Raw genomic sequence first — 16,167 nt, 5'->3', positions numbered from 1 at the left:
TGATCAGCTCAGGGTCAAGTTTGGAAACCAATAGCTTAATCTCTAACCAAAGAGAGCTGGGGCAGCAATATGGAAAAGCCACCCAACTCACCCACATTCTGATAAATCTTCATATTTTAAAACAGTATATGGTTATGCTTCAATTACTCAGGGATCAGCTTTCCAGGAATTTTGTCTGGAAGAGGGCCAGATCTGGAAGTTAAGAAAAGGAAACACCTCTGCAAGGAAAAGAACTTTTGAAAGTGAACAGCAAAGAAAATATCTCTAGGTACCACTTGGTATATAGAATCACCATCCTATTTACTCTTGGGAAGAAAAGAAATCTCTCATTGGCTGGCTGTGGATATAAACATCTGATCAATTATCACCCAGAGCCATAGAGAAAAGCAGTCAAGAAAGGAGAAAAGAGTAAAAAACAAACAGTAAAGTTGAAAGGATGAGAGGAAGGTTATGAGTGGATCAAGAGGCAATTGAGATGAGAAGCAGCGACAGATATTAGAAAAGGTGATGAGAACATTCCAAAGAGAAAAAAGAGATTACCTAAGTAAAGATCTCGATACCTCCGCAATCCCTTGGGACTTAAACATAGGGCCAAGGTATCGCGTTTGACCGTTTGACCGTCACTCATCAACAAAGGATTTCATTAACCATTGTATTTCTTAAGATAAGGAATATGCGCATTTTAAAAGGATTTCTGTGAAAAGGTGAAAATAAAAGCACTGCTGTTTTTAAAGGCAGCGCAATTAATGAACTGAAATAAAGCCAGAGCAAGGAGCCTGGTTACATCGGTCAATTGTTTTTGAAGGGACAGTTCCTGAAGTTGGACTCTCGATCCCAAGGCCTATCCCCATCCCAAGTCCTCCAAGTGGAAACCGCAAAAGGAAGCAGCCCTGACCAGCCCTCAGACATTATTGCAGCGCCCCCAGTTGCTGGAGGTGCAAGGAAATCTCGGCTGCGTTCACTTGTTAATCTTCGGGCTGTTGTACAAACGAAGGTAATGGGTTTCCGCGCGATTTGAGTGGGGACGAGACCGAGAAATTAACCCTCACTTTTTCAACTGAAGTAAATTTCTAAACATTTCCTCTGGCTGCGGAGATCTCGGGCTCTAAGTGTTTGGGATTGAAAACATCCAAGCCCACTTCGGTTGGCTTCCTGTTCCTTGGGGGAGTGTCTTTAAAAGCACCTGCCGGCGTTAAGTTTTGTGCTTTCGGAAAGAGGCTGACCCGGCGCGCCTCAGGGTGAGCTTTTTATAATTGTGACTGAGAATTGTGTGAGTGGTCCCCAGAACATCAATTAACTCATTTCCCCAGTGTCGCTCCCAGCCTGGCCGCGGCGGAGACTACGACGACCCGGGCGCTGCCGGGCCTCTGGAGAGAGCCCGGAGCCCCGGGAGCGCGGTGGGCGCTGCGGCAGCAGTGAGGGGTACGCGGTCGTCCCGCACCCGCGGCTCCGCGGCGTCCTCGCGCTCCCGGGAGAGACCCGCGGGGCGGCCGGCCTGAGGCGGGCACCGGGGGGACCCGGCCGGCTGGAGGCGCCGTCGGCGGGACTCGCGCAGCCGCACTCGGCGCGCAGACTCCGGGCTCCTCCTCCCGGCTCCGTAGTAAGCATGGCGGCGGCGGCGTTCGTGGTCCCTCGGGTGAAACAGAAAGCGGGAGCTACGCGGAGAGGGAGCGAAGAGCGGGGCTGAGGCGGCGCCGTCACTGCCGGGAAACCACCCCAACAGTCAGTGCGCCGGCGGCCGCGGCGGCGCCGAGAGCTGGCTCTGCTGCTGAGGTAGAGCGAGAACGATCAGGAACCCGAAGAAGAGGCGCCGGGGTAGCCGCCTTCCTCCGCCTCAGAGCGGCTGGACTCGGAGGTGAGAGCGCGGGCGCTCCCTTCGGGAAAGGCGGGGGAGACCACGCCGTCCCGGCTCCGGTCCGGGTCCGGGTTCCGTCCCGCCCCGGAGCAGGCACCTGGGAAACCGTTAGGCTGGATCTGAGCGGCCGGGACGCCGAGCGGGGCTCGGGCCCGTCGAGGGGCCCGGCCCACCCCGTCCTGTGGGCGCGCGCTGGGCCGACGGGAGTGGGCCGCGGGCGAGACTCGTCCGCTCGTGGGGCACCTGCCGGGTCCGAGTCTCGCCGGGAGGCGCTCGCGGGGGCGCGGCTGCGGCCCGGCCACCAGCCCGAGGAGGCGGCGCAGGGGCGCGGGCGGCCCTCCCTCGGCCCTCCCTCCGCCCCCCTGGCCCCCTGGCCCGCGGCCCGCGGCGAGCTGCGCCGCTGCGGGCGGCGCGGGGGTCGAGTGCGGAGCCCTCCCGGGAGGATCGCCGAGAGGCCGCCGCGCTTCGGCTTTGGCTGCGCGGCAGCCGCCGAACTTGAACGCTCCTCCGAAGAGTTTCCCCCGCTCCCGTTGGGGTTAAAACCTCGAAACCCGCCCCTGTGTGTTTGATCTTGTTTGGCTGGTGCCAGTACCTGGCTGTTCCTCCAGCCGGCGGAGTTAGCCACCTGTTCAGCCGGGGGTGGACTCCTGGCCGCAGTCCTCGCCCTGTTTAACAACCTGGATCTTTGAACTTTTGACACGGCTGTGGAAGGACGTCATGCGTTAGGTAAAGGAAAATGAACACATAATTTAGCCATAAAATCGCGGGCAGAACGACGGCGGTTTTAATTAATGTAGTCGTTAATCGTTCTTTTATTTACTGTTAGCGTTAGAAGCCTTGAGGATTTGTGTGTGTGTGTGTGTGTGTGTGTGTGTGTATGTGTGTGTGTGTGGGAGGAGGAGGTATAATGGTTACTGGGGTGCTAAGAATCGAAAATCCGAGATTTTCTTTTGTGAAATTTCATGCAAGTTCCTTTGGACACCTTTGTGTCTAAGCATCTATTAACTAAGAATACCAGGCTGACAGAATTTTTTTTTAACTGTATTATCCTCACGTATGTGTAGACTGTGGACTTTTAAAACAGCAGCATAGTTATTTTGCTTCTTGTGGTCTGTGTTTTTAGTTCTTGAAAGCAAAGTTGATCTGTTTTTTCTGTATTATAAGAATGAAATAACAAAAGTTGAACTGTTACTATAATATTTTATCACCATGATATTAGCAGCACTAGTGCTAAACATATGCCACCCAGGAGTTGGAGCCATATGTTAGGAAGAAACTAATTGAGTTTTGTGGCTGTGATCTTGTATTTGGCTAAATATTTAGTTTTTGTTTATTTGCTAAATCTGTAATTCTTGCCATCGCCTAAGTTTTGTTTAAATCATCCAAAAATAGTCCAGAGCATTGAGTCCTCTGCCTTTTTGATATTTTCTGTTTGAATTGATTTTTCTCAAGTAATGAGATAAAGTGCCCCCTGAGACAGATGGTGGACTTAAAAGCAGTGATGAGAAGGATTTTTAACACATCTTTTATAATATAGAAACTAAAATTTTGCTTTCAGCTTTTAGCTCCTTCATTTTTGCCATCACTACTTATATACCAGTTAGTGGGAAGAAGGGACAATGATTTGACAGGAAAAAATTTTATTAAATATTTTTATGAATAATGTCATATATGAGAATTATAGCACTGTAATAGTAAATTTTACTAAATTTTACTCCTTTCCCTACGTAGAACATCTCTCAATTTTCTTGTTTAGGTTAATTGAAAATTTTTTTATCCCAGGCTGGCTGCTTTTAACCACCTGTATACTCCTGAATGAATTCCCTTTTTCCCTTTTGTCTTAACTGTCAAAAATCATTGACTGTTCCGGAAAAATAAACTTCTGGTTAACACTGGCTTCAGTCAAACATAATTATAAGGGTAATTTGCTTCTTGCAAATTAATGATATGCATTCAGAAAAACAGATTGTAGAATTATCTTTTGGTATCATCTGTGTCATCACTTCCCCCCTTTGTGTGAGTAATTGAGAGCGGCTTTATTTTATCGTGCATTTAGTAATTACATTTTAATTTTTAAAATTCTATGGTACAATATTGAGCATATTTTATTACAAATTTGGAAAAATTTCTCCCTCTGCTCTGACCAACCAGGCAGAGGTCAGGATTGAGGGACTGTAAAACCCAGAAAAAAGAGAAGGAATGCATGATTAATATTCTTTTGTCTTTTGTAGCTTTTCATAGGTGAGGAGCATTTAGTTTATATTTTTAGTTTAGACTTATGGGTAGTAGTTATGACCGTTTTAAAAAATCTGTATTTTTTTAATGTAGATACATACATCCAAGGCTTGTGCATCTTCTGTTTTGCCTTTATTTTAAAAATACAATTTGATGAAGTAACCTAAACATTTTTTTTTAATGTTCTCAGTGCATTTTTCTAAGAAAATGAATCTAAATGGTATCTTGGAGCATGATGTAGGAATATGCATGTCATTTCCAATTTTATTAGCCAGATAATCAAAAGATAAATCTCCTTTTTTTCCCTCTAGTAATCTCTAGCAGACTTCAAATAAATTCACAATATTGTAAATCCAAAGGTTTAGAATACTCTGCATGTCTATTACATTGAGTCTTTTACTGCTCTAGTTTATCTCATCACAAAAAAGAAAAAGAAAAATGGCCCCTATGTATATCAGTGTTGAGAGCTGCTTGTTAAAAAGAAATTAATGACCAACAGTATTGAAAGGCAATTTTTTTTACATGTATTGGGAACTTTTATAATTTTCTTAACATTTTGGTCTCATTTTATTTCACAGAATTATACTGTGGTCTCTTTACCCCTTGATCTTTGTCTCTATTCTCCCAGTATTGTAGTTTTGCTTGTTTTTCCATATACTTTCTAGATTTGCAGTGTAGCCTATGGTCTTGCATCAGGTTCCTTTGTAGGTGTCTTCCTTTGCTATTTCTCATTACTTATCACGCATTATCAGCCCTCATGCTGTTTTTTCTCAAAGATAGAGAGATGCATTTGGGAGATGACATGTGCCCAGAGAGTGATGAGCTGCTCTTAGAGTAGGGATACAAAAGCAATATGATGTGTTTTCTTCCTTCAGGTAGTTTACAGACTAGTTGGGGATACTAGACGAACACACAGGAAATCATTAGCAAAAATATAAGATGGTATTACTAAGTCGTGTGGCCAGGACTATAATTTAAAGGAAAGCCCACTGAGGGGTAGAATGACCCTGGAAGGCACTTAAGAGGAAGTCACACTTGAAGTTTAGGAAGGATTTACATAGCAAAAGGAAAGACATTCTAAAAAAGATGGACAGAACTGTAAGACATAGCAAGGAGACCAGGCTGGGAGCATCCATGGACAAGTACCAGGAGGAAGAAGGAAAGAAAGTCAAGATTTTGGCTAAGCCCCATGGCATGGTCAAAAGAGGAATAGGCAAGGGCTAGACCAGACAGTTTGGCTGTATCATTATGAACCCATAGCTGAAAGAATGCTTCATCTACCTTGACATATTAATAGCTTAAGCTTTAAGTATGAGGAATAGCATATGTTTTATATGTGTGAGTTGATTACCACTGAGATCAGGGGTCAGGACACTTTTTCTGTAGAGTCCCAGGTAGTTAATATTTTAGGCCTTTTGAACCACTTACAGTTTCTGTTGAGTATCCTTTTTTGCTTATTTTTTACAATTGCAGAATTTGGACAACAGGCCTAGTTTGCTGGCTCTTGGCTAATAATTAGCTAGGTAATTGTCCATATAACACATAATGTGACTGCCTTACATCATTTGTCTACATGGTTGTTTTTTGTGTTTTGTTATGACTGTCATTTATTTTTTTCCCTATGTTACAGTAAAAAATAAAGGGAACATGCAAAAATAACTACTATTATAAATGTTATTTTGTGGCCAGACTTCTAGCAACTGCCTAGACTAGGTCTCAGTACTAGGAAGTGAAAGAAGAAAAGCCTTTGAGCTAGACCTTAGAACAGTGAAAATAGCTACACTGTGGCTTGATTTAGAATCTGTATAAGGTAAAGTATATCAGCTACTTATTCAGATTGTACATATTTTGAACTACAACTGGCATTTTAGAAACCTTGGCTAAGGTGTTGGTGGCCTATAAGAGACAGCTGTGAAGCAAGCAGTAGGAACCTTGTTTTTAAAGGTAGTGTAGGCTGAGTTAGTGAAGAGACAAATAGTTGGACATCCCTCAATAACTCCAAGAGTCACTGTGTAATAGAATAGTCTAATAATTGATATTTACATTAATGAGTTTGAGTCATCAAGAAAAGATTATATCATGTGTAGATTAAGGCAGAGGTAAAAGACCTAGAAATCTCTTTTAAAATATTTTCAGGAGTTCCCTATTGGTCTAGTGGTTGGGATTCAGCACTTCCACTGCTGCAGCCATGTTTCAGTCCCTGGTTGGGAACTGAGATCCCACATGAAGCCATTGCATGCCATGGCCAAATAAATAAATAAATATAAAATATTTTCATTATGATTGTTTAAAGATAAGTTGTGATTTAAAGGGGAAGTATCAGTTATTTTGAAGACTTGTTTACATGAAATATCTCTGAAGTCTCTAAATTTATAGGGGTAGGGGTTTTGTGTTTGTTCTTTTTTTTTTTGGCCTTGCCCGCAGCATGTAGAAATTCCTGAGCCAAGGATCAGATCTGTGCTACAGCAGTGACAATATCAGATCCTAACTGTGAGGCCACTGGGGGAACTCCTGTAGTGTCTATTTCTAAGGCAGTTCTATTTCCTTCAGCACATGGTGTTTCATTTACCATTACAAGGTAATTAGTGGTGCCTCAGGTTATGGCTGCATGAATAAATTGGCTAGGGTTACTCTGTATTTTGTATCATCAAGAAAGTAAGGACAGCATAAGAGCATCCCTACGTTGGACAGGCATTAGTAAATACATTGTTTTTATCAGGGATATTACTAGCTACTGGGAAAAGTTAAGACGTGTAAGATGGAGAGCTGTCTGATGTTTCCTTTTTCCTCCTTAAAAACGTTAAAAACAAACCCCAAAACTTAAGTTAACTTTTGTTCTTTTATTTATACTAGTACTTTCCATACTTTGTGAATGTATGTACTGTCTCTAGTTTTAAGGCAGTATAAATGTTTTAAACTAAATTTCAGCTTTCCTAAATTGTTACCTAATTAAATTGGCTTTTTAAATTTTGCTTTAAGAAGAAATTAACAATTAACTTTCCCACCCCTCTTTTGTCAGGACTTGAAACAGCTTCATTATTCCAGCTGTTTCCGTTTCCTAGATAGGAGATAAAGTACCTTGGATCTTCGTTCCAACTTCACCCATATTAGCCTTATGAACTCAGATTAGTTTTTTTCAACCTTAGATTCCCAGTTTTTAAAATGGAGAATAATATCTATCGTTATTTTCTACACAGAAATGCTGTGAGCACCCAAAAAGATGTTGGAAATAATGAAAATATTCAAATACCATATAAGTGTTTACATAAATACTACTGCATTAGAAGTAATGTAGCCTTTTTTTAGTAAGACCAGAAATCACAAGTTCAAGCTTTATCCTCCAAAGTTCTGTAAATGTAGTACTTCTGATAAGCGTTTAGTGTACTCAAAAGTTTTAACTGCCTTCTTGGCAAAGAGAAGGCACATTTTAAAAGCTTTCTTTCCATTCTTATTAATTTTTCAGTGTAATCCATATCCTATGCCTTGTTCCTCTTTGCAAGAGAATACTAATCTTCTATTCCAAGGAAATTCAGCTATTCTTTCCACAGCGGGATAAAAATATGCAGAAGTGAATTCCTTATGGTTTTCTTTTTTTGAAGTAGAAGACTATTTCTGTATCTATAATAATAAGGTCCACTTGAACTCTCACTGGATAGTTGATTGTTTTTTAAAAATCCTATATAGACTTGCCAGATATGTGATGGTACTCTTATTTTACAGAGGAAACTATTACCTCTTATTGACTTCCATATCTCTCTTCCTCCCTCACTTTTTGAGATCTCTTATGTGCTAGTTAGAAATACTTTGAAATAAACCTTGGTTGAAAGGTTATCTAAATTTGATAAATTAGATTGTGTTAATCAGCCTCTATCAGAAATGACTGAAAATTACTATTTTCTTTTTTCCTTCTTCAGAATCTACATTGTAATATATATTTGAACAGAGTAATTTAAAGAATTTAAGTGATTTCTTAGTGAAATTCAGTTGCCCAGTGAGGAGAAAAAAACTTCCTACTTCTCTGGGAGTTCTAAACTGATGTTTAAGTACATTTAAAAGCACAGTTAAGACTTTTATTCAAAAAGTAATTATATGCTTTCTTTTGTAGAAATAGAGGTCATCTACAACTATGTAATTCTGTTGAGATCTAGCTTGAAGGAGTAGTCATTGCATTTATTTTAAAAATCAGTTTCTCTTAACATTGGCTTATTAATAAAAATAAAAGTGAAAACATAATTTATAATTTGTGATTTCATTATGTTTACATTTTCTAGATTTTTTTGGTTTGCTTGTGACAGCCATTCTCAGTTATAGTTCTGTTCTTAAAACTTGATCTTTTCCATGTAATTTCCTCTTCTTTTTTTTTTTCTCTTTGTAGGGCTACACCTGCGGCCTATGGAGATTCCCAGGCTAAGGGTTGAATTGGAGCTACAGCTGCTGGCCTACGCCACAGCCACAGCAACATGGGATCAGAGCTGCATCTGTGACCACAGCAATGCTATCATCCTTAACCCACTGAGTGAGGCCAGGGATCTAACCTGCATCCTCGTGGATCCTAGTCAGGTTTGTTAACTGCTGAGCCACAGAGGGAACTCCGTCCATGTGATATTTTCATTTGCAGTATGTACTTTTTTCTTACATTGTAGTTAATGATTTATGAAATGCCTTTTTATTTCTGTGTTAGGACTAGCTATTTTCAGTACTTCAGATTAGAGAGTAAATCATTATTCTTAAATGTCATAGTATGCTAGAAATTTTATTTTTTTATATCTATTACTTGAGCATTAACTAAAACTGACCTAATGTTGTAAGACAGTAATCTTAGGATTAAAATGCAGGGGCAACTGTCCCTCTAGTTCATCTTTCAGGATGCTCCCATACTAATATTTCAAAAATATGAATTTATTCAAATCATTGCTCAATTTTAGAAATTCAAATCACATACATTTCCTGCCACATCACTTATAATGTATTCTATCTCTATTTTATTTTATTTTATTTTTTTGTCTTTTTTTTTTTTTTTTTTTTTTTTTGCCTTTTCTTGGGCCGCTCCCGCGGCATATGGAGGTTCCCAGGCTAGGGGTCCAATCGGAGCTGCAGCCACTGGCCTACGCCAGAGCCACAGCAACTTAGGATCCGAGCTGCGTCTGCGACCTACACCACAGCTCACGGCAACACCAGATCCTTAACCCACTGAGCAAGGCCAGGGATTGAACCCGAAACCTCATGGTTCCTAGTCGGATTCGTTAACCACTGCGCCACGACGGGAACTCCTATCTCTATTTTAGAATTTATACTCTGTTAGTATCCTGTGACTCTATCTGCTTTCCACCATTTCCCAACTTTGTAGTATAAAAAGCATATGTTTGGGAGTTCCCATGATGGCACAATGGGTTAAGAATCTGACTATTGTGGTTTGGGTCACTGTGGAGGTGTGAGTTCAATCCCTGGCCCAGCACAGTGGGTTAAAGGACCTGGCATTGCCACAGCTGCAAAGTAGGATGCATCTACATCTCAGATTCAATCCCTGACCCAGGAACTTCCATTTGCTGAGGGTGTGGGCATAAAATAATAATAATAATAAATAAAATAAGCATATGTTTTATGTTAGGTACATGTAGATTTGTTTTTTGGCTTCTTCGCTGTCTATTTATATACATGAACATGTTACTTTACATCTCAGTTTCTTCACTTTAAAGAGTTTAAAGAATTAAAGAGTTTAAAGAATTGGCTGTTATAAGGATTAAAAGAGCCCATTTAACATGGCAAGTAACTTACTTGCCATAGGATATTTATACCTAGAGCTTTGATACACATTTTTTTTTTTCATTTTTAAAGTTTTATTGAAGTATCATTGATTTATAATGTGGTAATTTTTGCTGTACAATAAAGTGATTCAGTTATACATATACACACACATCTATTCTTTTTCAGATTGTTTTCCCATATACATTGTCACAGAATATTGGTAGAGTTCCGTGTGCTATACACCAAGTCCCCACTGGCCAGTCATTCCATAGACCATAGTGTTCATACGCCAGTCCTAAACCCCCAGTCTGTCCTTTCCTACTCCCCAAACCTCTCAGCCTGTCCCCTTGATAACCATAAATTTGTTTTCTAAGTCTGTGAGTCTGTTTCTGTTCTGTAAATAAGTTCGTTTGTATCCTTTTTGTAGATTTTACATATAAGTGACAAAATATGATGTTTGTCTTTTACTCGCTAACTTCACTTAGTATATGATAATCTCTGGGTCCATCCATGTTGCTGCAGATGCATTATTTCATTCTTTTCTATGGTTGAGTAATATTCCATTGTATGTATGTATCACATCTTCTTTATCTATTCCTCTGTTGACAGACATTTAAGTTGCTTTCATGTCTTGGCTATTGTAAATAGATACATTGGGGTGCATGTATCTTTTCAAATTATGGTTTTCTTCAGATAGATGGCCAGGAGTGGGATTGCTGGATCATATGGTAGTTCTATTTTTAATTTTTCGAGGAACCTCTGTACTATTTTTCATAATGCTGCACCAGTTTACATACTACCTGCAGTGTAGGAGGGTTCCCTTTTCTCCTCACCCTCTCTAGAGTTTATTGTTTATAGATTTTTTCATGATGGCCTTTCTAGCTGGTGTAAGATGGTACCTCATAGTAGTTTTGATTTGTAATTCTCTAATAATTAGTGGTATTAAACATCTTTTTATGTGTTTTTTGGGGGGAGCATCTGTATGTCTTTGGAGAAATGTCTATTTAGACCTTCTGCGTGTTTTTTGATGGGGTTGGTTTTTTTTTGTTTGTTTGTTTGTTTTTTTCAATTGAGCTACATGAGTTGTTTGTATAATTTGGAGATTAATCCCTTATCACATCATTTGCATATATTTTCTTCTCTTCTGTGAGTTGGCTTTTTGTTTTGTTCATGGTTTTCTTTGCTATGCAAAAACTTTTAAGTTTAATTAGGTCCCAGTTGTTTGTTTTTACATTCATTACTCTAGGAGGTGGATCTCAAAGACAGTACTGCTATTTATGTTAGCGTTCTGCCTATGTTGTCCTCTAAAAGTTTTATAGCATCCAGTCTTTAATGTTTGTCTTTAATCCATTTTGAGTTTGTGTGTATGGTGTTAGAGAGTGTTCTAATTTCATTCTTTTACATGCAGCTGTCCAGTTTTCCCACACCACTTATTGAAGAGACTTTATTTTCTCCATTGTTCATCCTTGCCTCCTTTGTTGTAGATTTGGTGCATGGATTTATTTATGGGGTTTCTCTCCTGTTCCATTGATCTATATTTCTGTTTTTGTGCCAGTACCATACTGTTTTGATGACTACACCTCTGTAGTGTAGTCTAAAGGCAGGGAGCTTGATTCCTCCAGCACCGTTTTTCTTTCTCAGGATTGCTTTGGCTATTTGTGGTCTTTTCTCTTTATATACAAATTTAAAAATTTTTTTTGAGTTCTTTGAAAAATGGCCTTGGTAATTTGATAGGGATTACATTGAATTTGTAGATTTCCTTGGGTAGTAGAGTCATTTTGATGATACTGATTCTTTCAATCCAAGAACATCGTTTATCTTTCCATTTTGTTGTGTCATCTTTGATTTCTTTCATCAGGGTCTTACAGTTTTCAGAGCACAGGTCTTTTGTCTCTTCAGGTAGGTTTATTCCTAGATATCTTATTCTTTTAGATGTGATGGTGAGATTGTTTCCCTAATTTCTCTTTCTGATCTTTCATTGTTAGTATATTAAAAATGCCATAAATTTCTATGTATTAATGTTGTTATCCTGCAACTTTAGCGAATTCATTGACGAGCTCTAACAGTTTGCTGGTAATGTAGTTTGGATTTTCTACATATCATATCATGTTATATGCAGGCAGTGATAGTTTTACTTCTTTTCCAATTTGAATCCTGTTTGTTTCTTTTTTTCCCTCTGATTGCCATTGTTAGGACTTTTAAAACTATTTTGGATAACAGTGGCAAGAGTGGATGGACATCCTTGACTTGATTCTGATATTAACAGAAATTCTTTTTAGCTTTTCACCATTGAGAATGATATTAGCTGTAGACTTGTCATATGTGACCTTTATTATGTTGAGGTGAGTTCCCTATGTCCAATTTCTGGAACGTTTTAATCATAAATGGGTGTTGGGTTTTGTCTAAAGTTTTTTTGCATCTATTGAAATGATCATATGGTTTTTCTTCAATTTGTTAACGTGCTATATCACACTGATGGATTTGCAGATATTTAAAAATCCTGCATCACTGGAATAAATCCTACCTGATCATGGTGTAGGATCCTTAATGTGTTCTTGGATTCAGTTTCTAGTATTTAGTTGGGGATTTTTGCATCTGTGTTGATCAGCGATATTGGCCTGCAATTTTCTTTTTGTGTTTGTGTGTGTGGTATCTTTGGTTTTGGTATCAGGCTGATGGAGTGAGTTTTGGAGTGTTCTTTCCTCTGCACTTCTTTGGTATAGTTTCAGAAGGACAGATGTTAACTCTTATTTAAATGTTTGATAGAATTCGCCTCTGAAGCTATCTGGACTTTTGTTTGTTGAAAGTTTTAAAATCCCATTTTCAATTTCAGTACTTGTAGTTGGTCTCTTCATATTTTGTATTTCTTCCTAGTTCAATCTTGGAGGATTGTCCCTTTCTAAGAATTTGTCCATTTCTTCTACGTGGTCAGTTTTATTGGCATATAGTTGCTTGTAGTCGTCTCTTAACGATCCTTTGTATTTCTGTGATATCTGTTGTAATTTCTCCTTTTTAAGGTATTATGTTATTGATTTGAGTCCTCTCCCTTTTTTTCTTGATGAGTTTGGCTAAGGGTTTATCAATTTTGTTGATCTTTTCAAAGAACCAGCTTTTAGTTTCATTTATCTTTTCTTTCGTTTTTTTTCATTTCTATTTCATTTATTTCTACTCTAAGCTTTATGATTTCTTTCCTTCTCCTCACTTTGGGTTTTTTTTGCCCTTTTTCTAGTTGCTTGAGGGGTAAGGTTAGGTTGTTTATTTGAGATTTTTCTTATTTTCTGAGGTATACTTGAATTGCTATAAAATCCACTCTTAGAACTGCTTTTGCTATATCCCATAGGTTTTGGATCATTGTGTTTTCATTTTCATTTGTCTTTGGATATTGTTTGATTTCTCTTTTGATTTCTTTAATGATCTATTGATTATTTAGTAGCATATTTTTTAGTAACCACATGTCTGTTTTTCACAGTTTTTTCTTTTAGTTGATTTCTGGTTAGTTGATAACACATTGTGTTTAGAAAAGATGCTTGATATGATTTCAATTTTCTTTTTCTTTCTTTTGCTTTTTTCTTATTTTCTTTATGGCTGCACCTGCAGCACGTGGAAGTTCCCGGTCTAAGGATTGAATTCAAGCCTCAGCTGCAATGCAGCTGTAGCAATGCAGGATCCTTTAACCCACTGTGCCAGGCTGAGGATCAAACTGTGCCTCTACAGCCACCCAAGCCACTGCAGTCAGATTCTTAATCCACTGCACTACAGCAGGAACACCTGATTTTAGTTTCTTAAATTCACTAGGCTTGATTTGTGGCTTAGTGTGTGATCAGTCCTAGAGAATGTTCCATATGCATTTAAGAAGAATGTGTATTCTGCTGCTTTTGAATGGAATGTTCTTTAAATATCTGTTAAGTCCCTCTAGCCTAATGCATCATTTAAAGCCTGTATTTCCTTGTTGATTTTCTGTCTGGATGAACTGTCCATTGCTATAAGTGTTAAAGTCCCCCACTATTACTGTGTTATTGTCAGTTTTTCCTTTTATGGCTATTAGCAGTTGCCTTATATATTAGGGTGCTCTTATGTTGGGTACATATATATTTACAATCATTATGTCTTCTTCTTGGATTGATTCTTTGGTCATGATATAATGACCTTCTTTGTCACTTGTAACCTTCTGTATTATAGTCTACTTTGTCTGATATGAGTATTACTACTACAGCTTTCTTTTGATTTTCATTTGCATGGAGTATCTTCTTCCATCCTCTTACTTTCAGCTTGTATGTGTCCCTAGAACTAAAGTGGGTCTCGTCGTAGACGACATATATATGGGTCTTGTTTTTGTATTCATTTAGCCAGTCTATGTCATTTGGTTGGAGCATTTAGTCCATTTACATTTAAGGTAATTATTGGTAGTTCCATTCTTTTTTACTGCGATTTTGTTAATTGTTTTGGATTTTTTTTTTCTTTCCCCCTTTTGTTCTTTTGAGGTTTGATGACTGTTTTAATGTTGTGTTTGAATTGCTCTTTTTACTTGTGTATAAATCTATTGTAGATTTTTGGTTTGCAGTTACCATGAGGTTTTGATATAGAAGTCTTATGTATATGATTGTTTAAGTTGCTGGTCTCTTAATTGCAAATGCATCTCCAATATCTTGCATTTGTACTTTCCTCTTCTCACAGTTGCTGGTTTTGATATAATATTTGTGTGTGGATGATTTCCTACCTTTCTATATGTTTTTGCCTTTATCAGTGAGCCTTCTTATGTGTAATTTTCTTGTTTCTAGTTGTGGCCTTTTCTGCCTAGGGAAGCTCCTTTAGTATTTGTTGTAAAGCTGGTTTGGTGGAGTGGAATTCTCTTACCTTCTGTTTGTCTGTAAAGCTTTTGATTTCTTCTCATCTGGATGAGAGCCTTCCTAGGTAGAGTATTCTTGGTTGTAGATTTATTATATGTTTTTATTTATCATCCTTGTGTGTGAACTGCTAAGGAAAAAGAATATGACATTCACTTTTGTGACACTGATATTCTAAGTGACATTTAGTTCTAGGAAATTTAAGGTTTTAAAGAAATGATAGATGAATAAATAAATGAATGGTGAAGACAAGAGTTTGGATACCTGGATGACAGTGATTAGAAATGTCTATTAGGGAGTTCCCACCATGGCGCAGTGGTTAACAAATCCGACTAGGAACCATGAGGTTGCAGGTTCGGTCCCTGGCCTTGCTCAGTGGGTTAACGATCCGGCGTTGCTGTGAGCTGTGGTGTAGGTTGCAGACTCGGCTCGGATCCTGCGTTGCTGTGGCTCTGGCGTAGGCCTGTGGCTACAGCTCCGATTGGACCCCTAGCCTGGGAACCTCCATATGCCGTGGGAGCGGCCCAAGAAATAACAAAAAGACAAAAAATAAAATAAAATTAAATTAAATTAAAAAAAAAAGAAGTGGTAGTTTAAAAAAAAAAGAAAAAAAAGAAATGTTTATTAGGAGTTCCCGTTGTGGCGCAGTGGTTAACGAATCCGACTAGGAACCATGAGGTTGCAGGTTCGGTCCCCGCCCTTGCTCAGTGGGTTAACAATCCGGCGTTGCCGTGAGCTGTGGTGTAGGTTGCAGACGCGGCTCGGATCCCGCGTTGCTGTGGCTCTGGCGTAGGCCGGTGGCTACAGCTCCGATTCAACCCCTAGCCTGGGAACCTCCATATGCCACGGGAGCGGCCCAAGAAATAGCAACAACAACAAAAAAAAAGACAAAAAAAAAAAAAAAAAGAAATGTCTATTAGAAACTTCCTAGAGATAGGATGGCAGAGTAGAAGGACTTGAGCTCATCTCCTCTCATGAGAAAACCAAAATTACAACTAACTGGTGAACAACCAACAACAAAATAGACTGAAAGCTACCAAAAAAGATATCCTGCATCCAAAGAGAAAGAAGAAGCCACATCGAGATGGTAGGAGTGCTGCTTTGACAATATCATTAAAAATAAATAAAATACCTCTTCTCTTGCCTCTTTTCACTTGTGTGAATCCTTCCTTTAGTTTAGTAGTGAACTGTCATGTTTCCATAATACCCTCAAAATATCATGATTTTGTATATATCATAGTGTATCTATTTCTTTACTTATCTTTCTGAACTATTAGACTATGAACTACTTGAGTTTGAACAGTACTTCTTGTGCTGGTAATTATTTAAAAATTTTTTTGTAAAGGAGCAAGTATTTTAGGCTTTGTGGCCATATGGACTCTGTTGGAACTACTTAACTGTGGTGTAGGAGCGTAAAAATAGCCATAGACGAATTATAAACATTGGGTATAACTGTGTTCTAATAAAACTTTATTTATAAAAACGGGT

General features: G+C 39.0%; 1 protein-coding gene across 4 annotated transcripts in view; it reads left to right on the top strand.

Annotated features, from left to right (window-relative positions):
• Positions 867-16,167, top strand: part of FNDC3A (fibronectin type III domain containing 3A) — a 193,463-nt gene continuing 178,162 nt past the window's right edge. Inside the window, exon 1 of one of the 4 annotated variants that reach the window (XM_021065328.1) lies at positions 867-994. The gene's annotated coding sequence lies outside the window, so the exon portion shown is untranslated. Of the gene's footprint in view, positions 995-1,215; positions 1,239-1,567; positions 1,856-2,244; positions 2,582-16,167 lie in introns of those variants that run through there. The other 3 variants (XM_021065329.1, XM_021065326.1, XM_021065327.1) reach the window with 3 other exon arrangements.

This window comes from Sus scrofa, chromosome 11, assembly GCF_000003025.6.
Source record: "Sus scrofa isolate TJ Tabasco breed Duroc chromosome 11, Sscrofa11.1, whole genome shotgun sequence".
Taxonomy (NCBI): Eukaryota; Metazoa; Chordata; class Mammalia; order Artiodactyla; family Suidae; genus Sus; species Sus scrofa.
This window is presented reverse-complemented; position numbering and strand designations above follow the sequence as displayed.